Raw genomic sequence first — 20,552 nt, 5'->3', positions numbered from 1 at the left:
CGCCGCCGCCGCCTCGGTGGAGCCCCCGGCCGCCCGCCCCCGGCTCTCCGGAGCCGCCCGCCCGCCCCTTTTTCGCGTCCTCTCTCCCTCCCTGCGCAGCGGAAACATGGCGGCGAGAAGGGAGTGAGCCGTCCCGCGCCCCGCGCTGTCGCCGCGCCCTCAGGTAAGCGCCTCGCGGCCCCCTCGCCTCGCCTGAGGACTCCGCGCCTAGGGGCCGCCCTGGGCTAGACGGCGGCCGGACCTACGCAGCTGCTGCGCCTGCCCTTCGGGGCCCGGGGTCCTCCTGTCTGTCTGGCCGGCCTGCCTGTTTGCGGTCAGCGCGGAGCCGCGGCCCTTCCCCAACCGTGTCAGCCGGACCCGGAGCCCAGGAAGCCGTTCTGCATCTGCGGTCGGGCCGGCGGGACCCAGCGTCTGGCCCGCGGCTCCGACGCGGCAGGGTCGGCCTGCGGGCCCCGGCATGGGAACCCCAAGGGCAGGGTCTCTTGGGAGGATCGTCATCGCCGGGCAGACACTGAGGGGTCGTTGTGCGCAGGCCAGTGGGACGGGGGGGGGGGGCCAGGGAACCTTAGCTCTGGGCCGAGGGCCGGGAGTGGGCGCGACGTCTGTCTGCGCTAAGGTCTGTAGGTTCTACAACTGCCGGTGGGTTTTGGCCGGCCAAGTCCTGGGTCCGGGCAGGCCGGGACCGAGGTCGGTGGGGTGGCTTGGTCTGGCTAGGGCCAGGGCTCCTAGTGCCCGGAGCTGTCAGCAGAGTCCTCGGGGCTGGGCTGGGCTCCAGCGCAGAGCTGCGCGGGACAACTCACGTGTGCCGCCAGCTCTGAGCCCCGCTGGAAACGGGTGGGAAGAGCAGGTTTCAAATCTCGAACGCGCGACACAGCAGGAGCAGCCTGGCACCGAAGTGAGCTAACATTGAAAGGAGTTCCCAGGCCATGGGTGAACCCCAGAACATCTCCTGAACGGAAGGGAATTTAAAAGACTATGGGGTCCTGCTCCCCCATCTTATGTCAAAGTATGTTTGGAAATCGCAAATTCCACTCTAGTAATTTGACGAACCTGTTTGGACACCTCTTTAAATGAGAAGCTAATCTCTGCTCAGTTTCCTGGACAGGTTTGGTTATAAGTCGAAAGAAACAGCTGGCTCCCATCCTTCTTAGTTCTGTTTCCTTATGGGCAGCCGTTAAGATATCTAAAGACAGTAATCATGACCCCTGAGTCTTGTCTTCGTTTCCAGTTCCAGTATGCTTGGTTCTCTGATCCATTCTCTGGACCAGCTCTAGTTTGCCTATATCCCCTTTAAAGAAGAACTTCTTAATGTAGAGAGAAGACAAAACCTAACAGTTTCCCCCCAAACCTCCTTGGCTCCAGGGATTGACCAATTTAAATGAAAAGTACTCTGTTTCCTCGTTTCTTTGCTGTTTTGAACTCTAAAGTAATTTAAAAAGACATCTACTAGCGTTTGTTCAAACTAAAAGATTCTATTTTATGGAAATTTGGGGGTTTCCCTCTTTTTTAAAATGTCTGTAAACAGTTTATCAAATGAACTAATATGTATCAGAGTGTTTTAAAGTACTACATATAATGTGCCTTACCAATACAAGACTTTATTATTTTTACCCTGAAAAGAATTGAGACTTAATTTGGTGCCAAACTGCAATTTAACATTTGGTTGGAAAGGGAAATGCTTTATTACATTGACCTCTTCGATCTATTTCTAACTGCCAACAGAAGGCCCAGCATTACTTTGAAAAAGAACACTTTTTGTTATCTACCAGTATTATTTTTTACTTTTTTAGCTTTGGTGGTATTTGGGCTTAAGTATTTAAAAAGGATCTCTACCAACCCCCTAAATCCCTGCCTAAGCAACTCTGCAGGTTAGTAGTTTTTTTTTTTAAGCCCAGCAAAGATGTCATGGCCTTGTAGATAAAATGTTAAGCTCTTGTTTCTGGGACCCTGTTCAAATTCTAAGCAAAGTTTCACTGTTTTTATAACTTAGACAAGCACATACCAGCAGTCAGAATTGGCTCTTTATCTTTGGTCTTATGTCTTCATTTGTTAAACTGGTCAGTTGTTTTGAAGTTTGTACTTAATGTGTCAAGTTTTGATTTCTGGTATGTTTGTGCAAATACTATTTCTCTGTTATGTTAAGTTGGTTAAAAATTTGTATAGTCATTCTATTCAGAACCGTATAGAATCCAAGAAAGGTTCTGGATTCTTTCCTTCAAAGGACTTGGAGTTAAAGGCACTAAAATGTGAGAAAGGACTTGTGTGACTATCTCACTGAAAATTTAAATTTAGTATGTTCTAACCTTCATCATACACTTTTGTACCTACTATGGGTCAGGCACTGTGTTATGTGCTATGCTTAGCCAAGTATAAGAAAGATGAATAAGATACATTTCCAATCCTTATGGAGCTGGTAAATTAGATGCTTAAATATATTATCTCGGAATAAAAGGTGAGAACTATTTATAGCTGAGGTATGCAAAGTGAGAGCTGTGGTTGCCCAAAGGTGAGAGTACTTAGATTAGCCTACAGTTAAGGGAAGGCTTTGGGAACAGATGACACCTGATCCAAATCTTAAATAATATGTAGGAATAAAGTGTTATTATTATAAGCAAAGATGAATAGAAAGTGTGCTTCAATCAGAAAAAACAACTTAAGCAAAGGCATCAATATGCGAAAAGGAATGGCTTGCAAAGTGAATCACAAGCAGTTTGGGACTGCTGAGAATGTAACAATAAAAATGTAAGTGGTAGGTTGTGAGGCTGGAAATAGGCAGTGGCCTATAGGCAGTGGCCATGTCATAGTGGATCTTCTATATGTAAGTATTCAAAATTAATCCAATAGGTGATTTTTTTTGTTAAGTGAAAGAAAAAAAGTGATTTTTTTTAAATAAGGGAAAGGTTCTATCAGACATAATTGAAATAACATTTTAAAAATGTGGTCTGGGGTGGCGCCTGTGGCTCAGTGAGTAGGGCGCCGGCCCCATATGCCGAGGGTGGCGGGTTCAAACCCAGCCCCGGCCAAACTGCAATAAAAAAATAGCTGGGTGCTGTGGCGGGCACCTGTTGTCCCAGCTACTCGGGAGGCTGAGGCAAGAGAATCGCTTCAGCCCAGGAGCTGGAGGTTGCTGTGAGCTGTGTGATGCCACGGCACTCTACCAAGGGCCATAAAGTAAGACTCTGTCTCTACAAAAAAAAAAAAAAAAAAATGTGGTCTGGCTGGGCATGGTGGCTTATGCCTGTAATACTAGCAGTTTGGGAGGCCAAGTCAAGAGGATTGTTTGAGCTTAGAGGTTGAGACTGGCCTGGGCAGCACAGTGAGACCCTATCTCTACAAAAAATAAAATTAACTGGACATCATGGTGAGTGCATGTAATCCTAACTACTTGGGAGGCTAAGGCTGGAGAATTGTTTGAGCCTGGGAGTTTAACATTGCAGTGAGCTGTGATCGCACCACTGTGCTCTAACCTGGGTGACAGAGCAAGACTCTGTCTCAAAAAGAAAAAAAAAAAAAACCCGTAAGGATAAAGACAAAGGGATGAATTTGAGAAAGATCTACGAAGCTTTATAAATTATTGGATGTTCAAGGTAAGAGGATGAGGAGTCCAGTGTGATGCTCAGGTTTTTGGCTTGGGTGACTAGGGATATAGTGGTAATATTAATTGAGATGGGAAATGATGGATTAATTTAGTTGTGAACATTTAAAGATTTTGCAGTTCCTTGAGTTGATCAATGAGCAAATTTAGTAGAAGAAAACTGGGAGGGAAAGGTGTGGCCAGAAAGTAGAATATTGGAGATAAGCTGTCTGATGTGGAGCTGTTCTAGGTGACAGCTTGATCTTTGTTTGTGGGTAGCTGAAATATGCACCAGAAGGTCAGTGAAGTTGAGTATGACAAGGAACTGCGAGGCCAGTGTATTGAATTTCATCCCTGTGGATGGTGAAATAATTTAGGATAGGATGTGAGGAAGATAGGAAGATTGTGACCCAGGTGCAGTGAAGATAGAGGATTAATCAGGAGGGTGGTAGATGACAGATGAGGAGGTGGGGTTGAGAGTGATATAGCCAGATGGTGCAAACCTCAAAGGAGGATGGGATTTTAAGCACAAGAGTGGAAAAGTAATGGTTTTTGACTATTCCTTCTTAGTAGCAGAGTTCTTTCTGATCTCTTCATCTGTATTCAGGACTCATGTTAATCATTCTGTTTGCTCTGAAGAGTCTGTTCTTAGTCTTAAAAAGTGGGAGGGCAAATACCCACATCAAATCATTTCTACTAGTACTTAATGACAAAAGGCAGTGGAGGTTTTTGCTCTGATGATTAATACTGAGTGAATAGGGAACAGTTACAACAGTGAGGATATACCTATGGTTTCTGGGAGAATATAATGAAAAGAGCCTAGGCTTTGAAATAAGAAGGATCAAGATTTAGATCTAGACTTTGTCTCTTAACTAGCCTTAACTAGTAAAATAAATTGTTTAGTCTCTGTAAGCTTTAGTGCCCTTATCTGTAAAAAACAAATTCCTACCTCCTAGGGTGTCACAAAGATTACGTGAAAAAAATACATACACACACACACACACACACACACACAATCACCAGGAAAGCAACTGGTGCTTCATAGATGCAAAGTAAAATATTAGTTACCTTCCACCTACCCTTAAGGGGCTAGCAGAAATGAAATTTTTTATGCTTAACCTAAATTGTAAAATACAATATGGTTTATAATTAATAACAGGCTTAGTGGAATTAAGAATCTCTAAGGGAAGTAGAAGAAAAGTGATACAGAAGTTTAGAGGAGAGTGCCATAATTTCTCAACATTTGGAAACAAGGCTAGGCATTTCATTCAAGATAAATTTCATTTGGGCCTCGGAAAGCAAATTTTTATAGATTAAATAATTTAGGTAACAATATGAAGTAGAGGAGGTAAGGGTATGTTTGTTAAAAACAGAATGGCTGTCACAAATTTGCGTACTATGGTTATATCAGTGAATAGGGAAAAATGTGACTGGAGAGAAGGGCTCCATAGTAGTAAGGACCTGAAACTATGTGATTTGGAGTTGATTCTAGATATACTAGGGAGGTATGGATTATACATCTTCTCCCTACCTCAGTTTACTATTTGTAAAATTTATAAGTATTGATTCAGAAACTTCACACTTTTTGAAGTAAACCAAGTTAGGACGTCCATATTTGAAAATAAGCTCCTTTAGGCCAATTTTTGTTTTAAAAATAACTACTAAGACTTGTTTTGTAGTTATAGTTTAATCTTTGCAATAACCATGTTTTGTCTGTAGATAGCTGAGTGGGGTTAAGAAACATGCAAAATCTCACTGGTAGAAAGTGACCAAAGATGCTCTGATTTTAGATTCTGCCTTTTTCATTCCACATACTGATTTAGGTTTGGAAAGAAGCCTGGGTTCCTCAATGTCACTAAAGATTAACTGTACAACCCCAGGCAGATCATTTTTACTCTCTGATCTTCAGTTCCCTCATTTGCAAAATGAGGGAAGGCGTAACAGTAAGGTTTAACTAAGATAGTATGCATAAAGTTCTTTATATAATGCTGGGCACATAAAGGACACAAATGTTGGGTTCTTCCTGCTGCATCTGTAAGTAAGGGGGTTTAACCTTACCATTGCCAAGGCCATAATGCTAATTCCCTAGTCACCAGGGAACTGCAATAACTAATTACAGTTGGCCCTGTGTATTCATGGTTCCACATCTGTGGATTCAGGCAACCATGGATTGAAAATATTCAGGGGAAAAAAGGATGGTTACATTTGTATCGAACATGTCAGACTTTTTTTCTTGTCATTATTCCTTAAATAGTACAGTATAACAACTATTCACATAGCACTTACATTCTATTAGATATTATAAATAGTCTAGAGAACTGCCTATAGGACTCAGGAGGGTGAAGCAGGAGGATCACATGAGGCCAGGAGTTTGAGGCTATAGTGAGCTATGATCTTGTCACTGCATTTCAGCCTGGGTGACAGAGCAAGACCTCATCTGTGTATCCAATGTACTCAATACTAATATGAAGCCAGTAGACAAACGAATACATGCCCACACAAGGAAAAATATTCAGGTTGCGGGGAGGAGGCAGGGGATTGTTGTGCTCCCACCTAATGGAATACAACTACAATAGAGACTATATCTAACAAATGTAAACATTGTAACCTAATTGTACCCTCATATTAATCTGAAATGAAAAAAAAAAAAACTCCATCTCTAAAAATATGTGAGTGAACCATGGTGGTTAAAAAAAAAGAAAAAAATGTGTATTTGTAAATATATACACACACATATATGTATTTTTATATATATTAATAAATACACACACATACACAGGAGGAAATGTGTAGGTGATGTGAAAATACTGTACCATTTTATATAGAGACTGGAGCATCCAGCGGTTTTGGTATCCATGGGGATTCCTAGAAGCAGTCCTCTGTGGATACTGAAAGACAACTGTACTTTGATAATCTTATGGCCAGGTAAATCCAGCAAGTCTTATCACCTATAATCCTGTTATCTTTGTTCCAGCCTCTGTCTTCTTCCAAACTGTTATACTGATCTGGCTTCTTCTTCCTCTCTCCCAACCCTGCTTGTTTGCTTCTTCTCAAACCTTTCCACTTGTTTTCTCAAGATCCTGTTTCCTAGACTTTCAACCTTCTTATTATTTTTATTATTATTATTATTTTTTTTTTTTGAGAGAGAGAGAGAGTCTCACTTTATCACCCTCAGTAGAGTACTGTGTGTCACAGCTCACAGCAACCTTCAACTCCTGAGTTTAGGCGATTCTCTTGCCTCTGCCTCCCAAGTAACTGGGACTACAGGACTTTTAACCATCTTAGCTGTTTTTTGTGTGTCCTGGTCGTTAAGTGGAAGCCAGACTTTTTCCCAAGTCATGGAGAGTATATTACTTGCTCTGTAGCCTACTTTTAAATGGATGCAGCTCATTCCCACACCCCTACTTTTCCAAAGGAGAAAGGTGAATGTAACATCTTTTTAATCATCACTATTTCCAGCCCATTGCTTCTCTATCTTCTTAAAACCCCTGTGCTCTCTGGCACAAAGGCTATACCACGTAATGGTGGCTTCTAATAAATAGATCTTCTCTATCATTTAGAACCTGGCACACACAGCCTTCCTTTCCACTTTGATTACTGTGCTCATCCTGAGCAACCTTTACTATTCATATGGATGATATTTTTTCCCCATTACATTGGCCTCTTCAACTCAAGTGATCTTCTCTGTAGTTAATCATCTTCCATAGTCGCACTATGGGCCTTGTATTACCCTTGTCTATTTCTGAAATTGTGAGTGAAAACATGCAGCTTTGTTTAAAATTTCTTCTTCTGCCTGACCTTTAATTACTTCCACTAGTCCTGATTTTTGACCTCATTAAAATCTATCTTCACTTCTTTCTCTCTCCATCTTAATTTTCTTAGTCTGCCACTGTTTCATTTATTCTCTTGCCAAGCTTTGTTGTCCTGTCCCTGTCAGTGTAAAGTCCCAAAACTTATTCAATTAAACTAACCTCTCTCTTCTTGTTCTACTGAGCTCTGCTAAAGAAAAACCATACAGTTGTAAGATTGCTGCCAGAGGGCCTTCAATACCTAGTCATTTCTTTGCCCTGTCTTTTGTGATGTTTTATGTCACACTTATTCTCTTTTCAGGCTTCTGACCACCCTGTTTCTCTTCTCATGTTCAGCACATGGTTCTGCTTCTTAAAAGAAAAAATAGAAATCGATAGAGGACACCTATCTCACATCCTTGCTAGCAAACTAAGTTACTTTTTACCTGTGTTCTTCTGCTTCTTCCTCTTGCTTAAGGCTAAATATCTGAACTCCATTTTTTTGTTTATTGCCTTCAACTTCTTTCTGTCTTGTGGCTACTTTTCTATTTAAATTGCTTAGAAAGCTCTTGTCTTGAAATGAATCTTTTAAAAAATTTTTTATTATTATTAAATCATAGCTGTGTACATTAATGAGATCATGGGGCACCATACACTGGTTTTATAGACCATTTGACATATTTTCATCGCACTGGTTAACATAGCCTTCCTGGCATTTTCTTAGTTATTGTGTTAAGACATTTATATTCTACATTTACTAAGTTTCACATGTAACCTTGTAAGATGCACCGTAGGTGTAATCCCACCAATCACCCTCCCTCCGCCCGTGCTCCCCCCTCCCTTCCCTCCCTCTCCCTCTTCCCCATATGCTTAGGCTATAACTGGGTTATAGCTTTCATATGAAAGCCATAAATTAGTTTCATAGTAGGGCTGAGTATATTGGATACATTTTCTTCCATTCTTGAGATGCGTTAATACGAAGAATATGTTCCAGTTCCGTCCATGTAAACATGAAAGAGGTTAAGTCTTCATCTTTCTTTAAGGCTGCATAATATTCCATGCTGTACATATACCACAATTTATTAATTCATTTGTAGATCGATGGGCTTAGCAATTATGACTTAGCAATTATGAATTGGGCTGCAATAAACATTCTGGTACAAATATCTTTGTTATAATGTGATTTTTGGTCTTCTGGGTATATACCTAGTAGAGGAATTATAGGATTGAATGGCAGATCTATTTTTAGATCTCTAAGTGTTCTCCAAACATCTTTCTAAAAGTAATGTATTAATTTGCATTCCCACCAGCAGTGTAGAAGTGTTCCCTTTTCTCCACATCCACGCCAACATCTCTGGTCTTGGGATTTTGTGATATGGGCTAATCTTACTGGAGTTAGATGATATCTCAAAGTAGTTTTGATTTGCATTTCTCTGATGATTAAGGATGATGAGCATTTTTTCATATGTCTGTAGGCCATGCACCTGTCTTCAGAGAAGTTTCTCTTCAAGTCCCTTGCCCAGCCTGCAATGGGATCACTTGTTCTTTTCTTGCTTATATGTTTGAGATCTCTGTGGATTCTGGTTATTAAACCTTTGTTGAAGACATAACCTGCAAATATCTTCTCCCATTCTGAGGGCTGTCTGCTTGCTTTACTTATTGTGTTCTTGGCTGTGCAGAAGTTTTTTAGTTTGATCAAGTCCCAGTAGGGTATTTCTGAAGCTGATTCAATTGTCCCGGGGGTCCTCCTCATAAAATACTCGCCCAGACCGATTTCTTCAAGAGTTTTCCCTGCACTCTCTTCTAGTATTTTTATAGTTTCATGTCTTAAGTATAAATCTTTAATCCAGTGAGAGTCTATCTTAGTTAATGGTGAAAGGTGTGGGTCCAGTTTCAGTCTTCTACAGGTTGCCAGCTAGTTCACCCAGCACCATTTGTTAAATAAGGAATCTTTTCCCCACTGAATGTTTTTAATTGGCTTGTCAAAGATCAAATAACGGTAAGTAGCTGAGTTCATCTCTTGGTTCTCTATTCTGTTCCAAACATCTATCTCTCTGCTTTTGTGCCAATACCATGCTGTTTTGATCACAATCGATTTATAGTATAGTCTGAGGTCCGGTAGCATGATTCCTCCTGCTTTGTTTTTATTTCTGAGTAATGTCTTGGCTATTCGAGGTTTTTTCTGATTCCATATAAAATGAAGTATTATTTTTTCAAGATCTTTGAAGTATGACAGTTGGAGCTTTAATAGGGATTGCATTAAAATTGTATATTGCTTTGGGTAATATGGACATTTTAACAATGTTGATTCTTCCCAGCCACGAGCATGGTATGATTTTCCATTTGTTAACATTTGTAGGTATTTCTTTTTTTAGAGTTTCATAGTTCTCTATAGAAATCTTTCATGTCCTTTGTTTGATAAACTCCCAAATATTTCATCTTCTTTGGCACTACTGTGAATGGAATAGAGTCCTTAACTGTTTTTTCAGCTTGACTATTGTTGGTATATGTAAAGGCTACTGATTTATGAATGTTGATTTTGTAACCTGAGATGCTGCTATATTCCTTGATCACTTCTAAGAGTTTTGTAGTAGAATCCCTGGTGTTTTCCAGATATACAATCATATCATCTACAAAGAGTGAAAGTTTGATTTCTTCTGACCCTATATGGATGCCCTTGATCGCCTTTTCTTCCCTAATTGCAATGGCTAAAACTTCCATTACAATGTTAAAGAGCAGTGGAGACAATGGTCAGCCTTGTCTGGTTCCTAATCTGAGTGGAAATGACTTCAGTTTAACTCCATTCAATACGATATTGGCTGTGGGTTTGCTGTAGATGGCCTCTATCAGTTTAAGAAATGTCCCATCTATACCAATTTTCCTAAGTGTTCTGATCATGAAGGGATGCTGTATATTATCAAAAGCTTTTTCTGCATCAGTTGAGAGAATCATATGGTCTTTGTTTTTTAATTTGTTTATGTGCTGAATTATATTTATAGATTTATGTTTATTGAACCAGCCTTGAGACCCTGGGATAAAACCGACTTGGTCGTGATGTATAATTTGTTTGATGTGTTGCTGGATTCTGTTTGTTAGGATCTTATTGAATATTTTTGCATCTATATTCATTAGTGATATTGGTCTATAAATTTCTTTTCTTGTTGGGTCGTTTCCTGGTTTGGGGATCAGGATGATGTTCACTTCATAGAACGTGTTGGTGGGTAGTCTTCCTTCTTTTTCTATATTTTAGAACAGGTTGAGTAATACAGGTACTAGTTCCTCTTTAAAGGTTTGTTAGAATTCTGATGTGAAGCCATCTGGTCCCAGGCTTTTCTTTTTAAGGAGATTTTGTATGGTTAATGCTATTTCAGAACTTGATATAGGCCTGTTCAACATTTCCACTTGATTCTGGCTAAGTCTTGGAAGGTGACGTGCTTCCAAGTATTAGTCAATTTCCTTCAGATTTTCATCTTCTGAAAATAAAGTTTCTTGTAATATTCATTAAGGATTTTTTTGATTTCTGAGAGTCTGTTGTTATTTCGTCTTTGCCGTTTCTGATTGGTAAAATTAGAGATTTTACTCTTTTCTTCCTAGTTAGGTTAGCCAAAGGTTTATCTATTTTATTGACCTTTTCAGAAAACCAACTTTTTGATTTATTGATCTGTTATATTAATCCTTTTGTTTTCAATCTCATTTAATTCTGATCTAATTTTGGTTATTTCTTTTCTTGTACTGGGTTTGGGGTTGGAATGTTCTTCCTTTTCCAGTTGCTTGAGATGTCCCATTAAGTTGTTAACATTCTCTCTTTCCGTTCTCTTGAGGAAGGCTTGCAGTGCTATAAATTTCCTTCTTAGGACTGCCTTTGCGGTATCCCAGAGGTGCTGATAATTTGTGTCTTCACTGTCATTTTGTTCCATAAATTTGACAGTTTTCTTCTTAATCTCATCTCTGACCCAGCTATCATTCAGCATAAGGTTATTTAACTTCCATGTTTTTGTATGAGTATGCAGATTCCTGTTGTTACTGAGTTCAACTTTTATTCCATGGTGGTCTGAGAAGATGCAAGAAATAATTTCTATTCCTTTAAATTTACTGAGGTTAGACTTGTGACCTAAAATGTGATCGATTTTGGAGTATGTTCCGTGGGCTGATAAGAAGTATGTATATTCATTTTTGTTGGGATGAAATGTTCTGTAGATGTCTGCTAAATCCAAATGTTGGAATGTTAGGTTGAAAGCTAAAATTTCTTTGCTCAGCTTCTTCTTGGAGGATCTATCCAGCAGTGCCAAAGGAGTGTTGAAATCCCCAACTTCTGTGGAGCTGGAGGAAATCAAGTTGCTCATGTCTGTTAGAGTTTCTCTGATAAATTGAGGCGCATTCTGGTTGGGTGCATAAATATTAATAATTGAAATCTCATCATATTGAGTATTCCCCTTAACAAATATGAAGTAACCATTCTTATCCTTCCTTACTTTTGTTGGTTTAAAGCCTATGGTATCTGAAAATAGAATTGCAACACCTGCTTTTTTCTGATTTCCATTTGCCTGAAATATGGACAACCATCTTTTCACCCTGAGTATTTATCTCTTTAGGTAAGATGTGATTTTTGTATGCAGCAAATATGTGGCCTGAGTTTTTGTATCCACTCAGCCAACCTTTGCCTCTTTAGAGGACAGTTTAAGCCGTTCACATTAATGGAGAATATAGATAAGTCTGGTAAAATTTTGGGTATTGAGTTTTTCAAAAGTCCAGTGGTCATTTTTAATCCTTTCTGCACTGTGGAAGTTGGAGTTTGATCAAAAGTTTCTGAGTGAGTTTACTTTTGTGGTGGAGGATTGGGCTGGTCATTATGGAGGATAGGTCTGAGAATATCTTGAAGAACTGGTTTGGTTATGGCAGATTTCTTCAATGTGTGAATGTCAATAAAATATTTAATTTCTCCATCATAAATGAAACTCAGTTTAGCTGGATACAGGATCTGAGGTTGAAAGTTATTTTGTTTTAGGAGATTAAAAGTCGATGACCACCCTCTTCTGGCTTGAATAGTTTCAGCAGAGAGATCTGCAGTCATTCTAATATTCTTCCCTTTGTAGGTAATGGTTTTCTTACGTCTGGCTATTTTCAGAATTTTCTCCTTCATATTAACTTTAGTGAAGTTAATTATAATGGCCTGTAAGATGTCTTATTCGGGTTGAGTTGTGCTGGGGTTCTGAAACTGAATATCTGAATGTCTGCTATCTGAATTTCAGAATCTCTTGGCATGTCTGGAAAATTCTCTTTCATAATTTCAGGGAGAAGGGCCTCTGTGCCTTGTGAAGCTACTTCTTCGCTTTCAGGGATTCCAGTGAGGTGGATATTAGCCTTCTTCAAATTATCCCAGAGCTCTCTGAGAGAATGGTCCGTTTTTGCTCTCCATTTCTCTTCCTCTTTGAGAGTTTGGGAGTGTTCAAAAGCTTTGTCTTCAGTGTCAGAAATCCTTTCTTCTGCTTGCTCCACTGTGTTACTGAGTGATTCTACTGTATTTTTCAGATCTTTGAGGGCTGCAAATTCTTGCTTCAATGTGTCAGAATCTTTGGTGGTTTTGTCTTTAAATTCATTGAATTCTTGAGACAACTTTTGAATTTCTCCTCGAAATTCTAATTCCAGCTTTTGAATTGCTCCTTGAATTTTTAATTGCAAATTTTCCTCCATTCTATTAATCTTGTTTGTGATCCAAATTCTGAATTTGATTTCTGACATCTCAGCTATCTGTTTATGAATGGGATCTTCAGTTACATCTGCCATATCTTTCCTTGTGGGGGTTGATCTACTCTGGTTATTCATGTTACCAGAGTTTTTCCACTGATTCCACACCATGATTATTTTACACCGTTTGACTTTTCCCCTGGAGCTTTGCCAAGGACCTTTACAGTGCTACAGCCTGAGAAACTAGGGATCTGTTTGGTGTGGTGGGGCTAAGTGGCCCTGTCTTGTTTTCAGCTGGTCTCTATCCGACCCTAGTGAAATAGTTACTCTGGTCTCAGCTGTGGAGAAATACCAGTAGTTAAGTCACCCTGCCCCTCACAGGCAACAATTGGAAAAGGAAAATCAAACCTTCCTACAACCACACACCCAGAGTACCACTTGGATAGTCCTTGGGCAATTGGCTCCGTTCAAAAGGTCCAAATCAATTGTCTCAGTCAGCACCTGTCTCAGGTGGAAGAGTTTAAAATGTCTCTGGCAACTAGATCGCAGGAGTCTGCTGACAACTCAAATATGACTTGCTCTGGTGCTCTGTGTGGTCTGGAGGAGCCACCCAGCAAATAGATTAGTCTGGGAAGGTTGGTGCACCTCTGTCATACCCAGTCACTGGTAACCCCGCAGGGCTGTGACCCAGTTGCTTCCAGTGAGCAGGTACTCCAGGGGGTTGCACCTGCCTGAATCACAAGGAAATCTATGTTTCCTCAGCCAGGCCACTGCTCTTTGCCTCTATCCGGCAGGGGAAGTTGAGGCCTGACAACCTTGGGAGGCTGGGGCTGTTCTCTCAGTTCCAGCTCTGCCCCTGATTGATGTTACTGGCCGAACAGAACAACTTTGCGGAATTTATTTCTTTCCCGACTAAATTCCCCTGCAGAAGAGAAGCTGTTTTGAGTTCACAGAACCTGCACCTCAGGACCTATCTTTACTGCTACAAAGGTTTGTATTTGCAGCTTGGTTAGCTGTCAGCCTCCTGTCTAGCCTCCTGCCCTCTTTTGTCTAGGGTGACGATCCCCTGAGGGCCGGGTGTGTCTTAGGCTCAGTAAAGCAGTCCTCTGGGTCAGCCCTGCCCTGGGGGTCAGCCGGCACTGCACATGCATTTTCTAGTCTCAGCGTTCCACCTAGGCCGGTACCGCTTCAGGCAAACCCTTTACTCACGGGGCCTGCGTTTCTGTCCCAGATCTTCTGCCAGTGTTTGCCACCTGAGGAGATGCCCGGCCTCCTCTGGTTGCCCAGAGAGACAGGGGTTGTGACTTCGGAATATCCGGGGATGAGCCCTATTGTTGCCAAAAATGGCTGCTGTTCTGCCCCTCGGGACGTGGTTCCCTCTCAGCCGACTGTCCTCTCCTCACTCCCGTGCCGCAGAATCAGCACTGACCAGCTGCAGTTGAGGCCCTGTCCACGCCCCTCAAGAAATCACCCAAGAATCCAGACTCCTGGGGGACAGGTCTCCAGACCTCAGAGTGAGAGTAGAGGCGAGTGCTGGGAGCTCAGAATTGCAGGTAGAGAATATATACAGTTTTACACAGTTTTATGCCTGGGAGGAGAGCACTATGGCACCCTAGTAGGGGAAGTAGATCCAGTTTTTAGAGGATCTGTCCTGTGGAATATAATGGGAGGACTTTTGAACTCTGCTCATTTGTTTATGGGGTACTCCGAGCTGTTCTTATCGGGGAGGGGACTCCCATCTGCTTGGTGATGGATTTTATACCTTTTGTTTGTATCCTTGGGGTTGCAGCTGGCCTCAGCAGGGTTGATGTGCGTTCTTCAACCTTCTCTCTTGGTGTAGCTCTGATCCGCCAGGTTACTTGCTAAATTTCTGTCCTTTAACTCTCCTTCTGGATGGGAGCCTCTGTGGAAAGCTGGCCTCAGTCAACTATCTTGTCTCTTCCATGATTCTGTTATCAGCCACTTGTAGGAGATCTGCAATGTAAGGGTCATCTGGCTGGGAACTGGATATGAATACTTGAAATAAATCTTTTTTTTTTTTTTTGTAGAGACAGAGTTTCACTTTATGGCCCTCGGTAGAGTGCCATGGCATCACACAGCTCATAGCAACCTCCAACTCCTGGGCTTAAGCGATTCTCTTCTCAGCCTCCCGTGTAGCTGGGACTACAGGCACCTGCCACAACGCCCGGCTATTTTTTTGTTGCAGTTCGGCTGGGGCCGGGTTTGAACCCGCCACCCTTGGTATATGGGGCCGGCGCCTTACCAACTGAGCCACAGGCACCGCCGGAAATAAATCTTATAAAGAAAATAAATCTTACAAATAAAGAAAAACTTTTTTTTTGGTAGAGATAGAGTCTCACTTTACCGCCCTCGGTAGAGTGCCATGACGTCACACAGCTCACAGCAACCTCCAGCTCTTGGGCTTAGGTGATTCTCTTGCCTCAGCCTCCCAAGTAGCTGGGACTACAGGCACCTGCCACAACGCCCGGCTATTTTTTTGTTGCGGTTTGGCCGGGCCTGGGTTTTATCCTGCCACTCTCGGTATATGGGGCCAGTGCCCTACTCACTGAGCCACAGGTGCTACCCAAAGAAAAACTTTTTTTAAGAGAGAGAGGTCTCTCTGTGTTGGTGAGGCTGGCCTCGAACTCTTGGGGTCAACTAGTGCTTCCACTTCAGCCTCCTGAGTACTCAGCTGGAACTACAGGCAGAGTAGTATTTATTTTATCTAAATAAAATCTAAAGTCCATCTTTTCCTCCAGGTACTTTCCAGTCTTTTGCCTACCCTTCATACTCAAACTTCATGAGTTATATATATTTGTTATATAAACATTTTTATTCTTCTTTGTTGCATTCTGACTTTTAGGCTCCATCACTTAATAAGCTTCAGTTTCCTTATCTGAGAGGGGGATAATAATAGTACCTACTAGGTACTATGATACCTTGAGATTTTTATTTAAAAATGAGGCAAACTATATGAAAGAGATTAGTGTCTAGCATATCGTAGGAATGCTATATATATTATATATGTTACTTTTGTTATTACTACTTATTTAATCTTCAAAACATTAAAAAGGCACTAATAGCCTCCTCCTCTTACAAACAAAGGAAACCAAGATTTAAAGGCTTAGAAGCTTGCTCAAGTCATGTCACACAGGAAGTGGCAGAGTCTATGGAACTGCTCTGATCAAGGTTATCTATCTCCCTCCCACTTAGTGCTAACATGGGAGATGCAAGGCAGAAGGGGCAATTTTCAGGCCTTAGCAGCAATGTTTCACATTTGTGATTTTTCCGTCTTCTTAAAACATTTTTTTTTCTTTCTGCTTTACCACACTGCAGTATTTCAGTTTCTCTTTGGCTACTTCATTGCAAGTGTTCTTTGACAGCCTAGTCTTCTCTTTCCTGTCTTTGATTCTACATTCTCTTAACAGTCTCATCCACTCAGTTGGCTTCCAATAACGTCTATATGCCCATGACTCAAATTTCTATGTATAGTCAAAATATCTTTTTTGAGTATTATACCTTATTTTTAACTACCTATAGACAACCTCACAAACTGCTGTATACCACCATCCCTACCTTAAAGTCAGTGTGTGCCAAACTGAACCAAACATCCTTGCTACTTTTCCTACACAACTCATGTTTGAGAAAATTTCTCTGAGGTCTAGAGAAATTTCAGGTCTAGAGAAATTTATGTTCATTTAATACATGGTGGTTATGTAGGCAAATAAGATATAATCCTTTCAGGGAGCTCACAATCTAGGAGGGGAAAATACATAATTAACACACAAACAGTACAAAGTTATATGCTGTATGACTGCATAAACACTTCAGAAATTCAGAGATGGAAGGAGAGGTCACTGACTTCAGGGTTGATCATATAAAGTCTTCAACTTAATAGCTTAAGGAAAAGCTAAACATAGGTAATTTAAGAATAAATGCTGAGATGCAAAGTACAAGAATTTGGGAGCAGAGTTGCTTTTGGAAAGATAAGGATGAAAAACTTTCCTCTCTCTTAAATACTTGGGATATAACAAACTCCATTAAGGTTGAAATTTTCATAGAATAGGTCAATTCTTTTTAATTTTTAATTAAAATCATAACTATACATTTATGAGGTACAGTATGGTAATTTGATATACAATGTGGAATGTTTATATCAAACTGATTAACATGACCATCACCTCACTTATTTTTTTGTGGTAAGACATTTAAAATTTACTTTTAGTTATTTTGAAATATATTCCTGCATTGTGCACATTAGATGAGATCCCACCAAATTCCCTCCCTCCTCCCACCAATCGCCTTCCCCTCCCTTCTACCTCATCACTCTTCTCCTTTGCTTAACTATAATTGTTTCTTGAAAGAAAGTATCTTAGATTCAGTTATCAGAAGTTTATTGGAGCATTCATTGAGCACTAGACACTTCAAAGACAGAGATAGAGAATACTTAGTACTGTGAAAGCAGGAGACAAAAATGGTCATTATATTACAACATGTAGTGAGCACAATAGGAGTAGTAGTTGTAGTATGGTAAGATATCTATATACCTTTTATGGGCTAAATTATGTTTCCCCCGAAATTCATATGTTGAAGTCCTAACCCATAAATTCTTAAAACGTGATTATATTTTGAGATAGGACCTTTAAAGAGGTATTATAATTAACGTAAAATGAGGTTATATGATTGGTGTCTTTGTAAGAAGAGTTTAGGGTGCAGATACACAGACCACATGAAAACCAAGGGAGGCTCGGTGCCTGTAGTACAGTGGTTATGGCACCAGTCACGTACACTGAAGTTAGCAGGTTCAAACCCTGCCCGGGCCAGCTAACCAACAATGACCCTGCAACCAAAAAAATAGCTGGGCATTGTGGCAGATGCCTATAGTCTCAGCTACTTGGGAGGCTGAGGCAAGAGAATTGCTTAAGCCCAAGAGTTAGAGGTTGCTGTGACCCCACGGCACTCTACCAAGGGTGACATAGTGAAACTCTGTCCCAAAAAAAAAAGAAAAAAGGAAAGCCAAGGGAGAAGATGACCATCTATAAGCCAAGGAGAAGAGCCTCAGAAGAAATCAACCTGTTGACACCTTTATCTTAGACTTAAGTCTTTAGAACTATGAGGAAATACATTTTTGTTGTTTAAGCCACCCAGTCTGTGGTGGTGTTGTGGCATCTCAGAGGAGTTAGGGAACTCTTCCACCTCCCTAGGAGATTCAGGGATGTTATAGGTAGCATTGGGAGATGGAAGGTAAAGAAGGAGAGATAGTTACAGTTGCATATTATTAAGGATGTCATATATATATTTCTTATTTAATTTGAAACATGTAATAATACTGGAAGGCATGATACCAGGTCATTGTAAACCCTGTTTACTGATAAGGAACTGAGATACAGATGGAGTAAATGATATCTCTAATAGCAAACAGTGTATCTTAGAACAACTCCTTGTAACAACGCCTGTCTTCTTACCACAGGTTTTGTGGATTGTCCAATTATGCCATTGCTTCTTATGATGTCCTTTTAAAAACCTTATGCTGTACCTCTTGCTGGTTCTGTTACAAATCATAATGTATGTATTTTCTTAAAATTTGAAGCATAGTAAAGACTGGTGCATTATTTTTCCCCTGTATTTACTTTAAATATCATATTTATTTACTTTTTAAATTAAAGCATGTCCATATTGTATACTCATTTAAACCATAATGTCTATTGCTTATTGACTTATTATATTATTGACACATTTCCATGTTTTATTATCTTTTTATTGTTAAATCATACCTGTGTACATTAGTGCAATCAAGGGGTACAATGTGCTGGTTTCATATACAATCTGAAATACTCTCATCAAACTGTTCAATGTAGCCTTCATGGCATTTTCTTAGTTATTGTATGTAGACATTTGTATTCTGCCTTTAGTAAGTTTCGCCTGTACCCATTCTAAGATGCACCGTAGGTGTGGCCCCATCCATTACGCTCCCTCCACCCTAACCTCCCCCCTCCTTTCCCCTTCCTTGGCCCTTTCCTCATAGTCTTCTGCTATAGTTGGGTTATAGCCTTCATGTGAAAGCTATAATTTAGCTTCATAGTACGGCTGAGTACATTGGATACTTTTTCTTCCATTCCTGAGATACTTTGCTAAGAAGAATATGTTCCAGCTCCATCCATGTAAACATGAAAGAGGTTAAGTCTCCATCTTTCTTTAAGGCTGCATAATATTCCATGGTATACATGTACCACAATTTGCTAGTCCATTCGTGGTTGATGGCACTTGGGCTTCTTCCATGACTTAGCAATTATGAATTGGGCTGCAATAAACATTCTGGTATAGATGTCTTTGTTATATTGTGATTTTTGGTCTTCTGGGTATAAACCTAGTAAAGGAATTATAGGATCGAATGACAGGTCTATTTTTAGGTCTCTAAGTATTCTCCAAACATCCTTCCAGAAGGAACATATTAGTGTGCATTCCCACCAGCAGTGTAGAAGTGTACCCTTTTCTCCACATCCACGGCAACATCTCTGGTTTTGGGATTTTGTTATGTGGGCTACTCTTACTGGGCTTAGGTGATATCTCAAAGTAGTTTTGATTTGCATGTCTCTGATGATTAAGGATGATGAGCTTTTTTTCATGTGTCTGTAGATCGTGCATCTGTCTTCTTTAGAGAAGTTTCTCTTCAAGTCCCTTGCCAACCATGAGATGGGGTCACATGCTCTTTTCTTGCTAATACATTTGGGTTCTCTGTGGATTCTGGTTATTAAGCCTTTGTCGGAGGTATTACCTGCAAATATTTTCTCCAATTCTGAGGGCTGTTTGCTTGCTTTACTTACTATGTTCTTGGCTGTGCAGAAGCTTTTTAGTTTGATCAGGTCCCAGTAGTGTATTTTTGATACTGCTTCAATTGCCTGGGGAGTCCTCCTCATAAAATATTCACCCAGGCCGATTCCTTCAAGAGTTTTTCCTGCACTTTCTTCAAGTATTTTTATAGTTTCATGTCTTAAGTTTAAATCTTTTATCCAGTGAGAATCTATCTTAGTTAATGGTGAAAGGTGTGGGTCCAGTTTCAGTCTTCTACAGGTTGCCAGCCAGTTCACCCAGCACCATTTGTTAAATAGGGAATCTTTTCCCCACTGAATGTTTTTAATCGGCTTATCAAAGATCAAATAACGATAAGTAGCTGGATTCATTTCTTGGTTCTCTGTTCTGTTCCAGACATCTGCTTCTCTGTTTTTGTTCCAATACCATGCTGTTTTGATCACTATCAATTTATAGTACAGTCTCAGGTCTGGTAGCACGATTCCTCCTGCTGTGTTTTTATTGCTGAGTAATGTTTTGGCTATTCGAGGTTTATTCTGATTCCATATAACATGAAGTATTATTTTTTTCAAGATCTTTAAAATATGACAATGGAGCTTTAATAGGAATTGCATTAAAATTATATATTGCTTTGGGTAGTATAGACATTTTAACAATGTTGATTCTTCCCAGCCATGAGCATGGTATGTTTTTCC

The 20,552-nt window shown here is 40.4% G+C and overlaps 1 protein-coding gene across 2 annotated transcripts in view; it reads left to right on the top strand.

The window, feature by feature from the left end:
- The first annotated feature begins 41 nt into the window (after positions 1-41).
- The window catches only part of SCMH1 (Scm polycomb group protein homolog 1), a 240,805-nt gene continuing 220,294 nt past the window's right edge, over positions 42-20,552 (top strand). For both annotated transcript variants that reach the window (XM_053576002.1, XM_053575998.1), the window contains exon 1: positions 42-163. The gene's annotated coding sequence lies outside the window, so the exon portion shown is untranslated. The remainder of the gene's footprint in view (positions 164-20,552) is intronic.

Source organism: Nycticebus coucang, chromosome 22 (genome assembly GCF_027406575.1).
Source record: "Nycticebus coucang isolate mNycCou1 chromosome 22, mNycCou1.pri, whole genome shotgun sequence".
Lineage (NCBI taxonomy): Eukaryota > Metazoa > Chordata > Mammalia > Primates > Lorisidae > Nycticebus > Nycticebus coucang.
The sequence above is the reverse complement of the archived record's forward strand: the minus strand, read 5'-3'. Positions and strand labels throughout refer to the sequence as shown.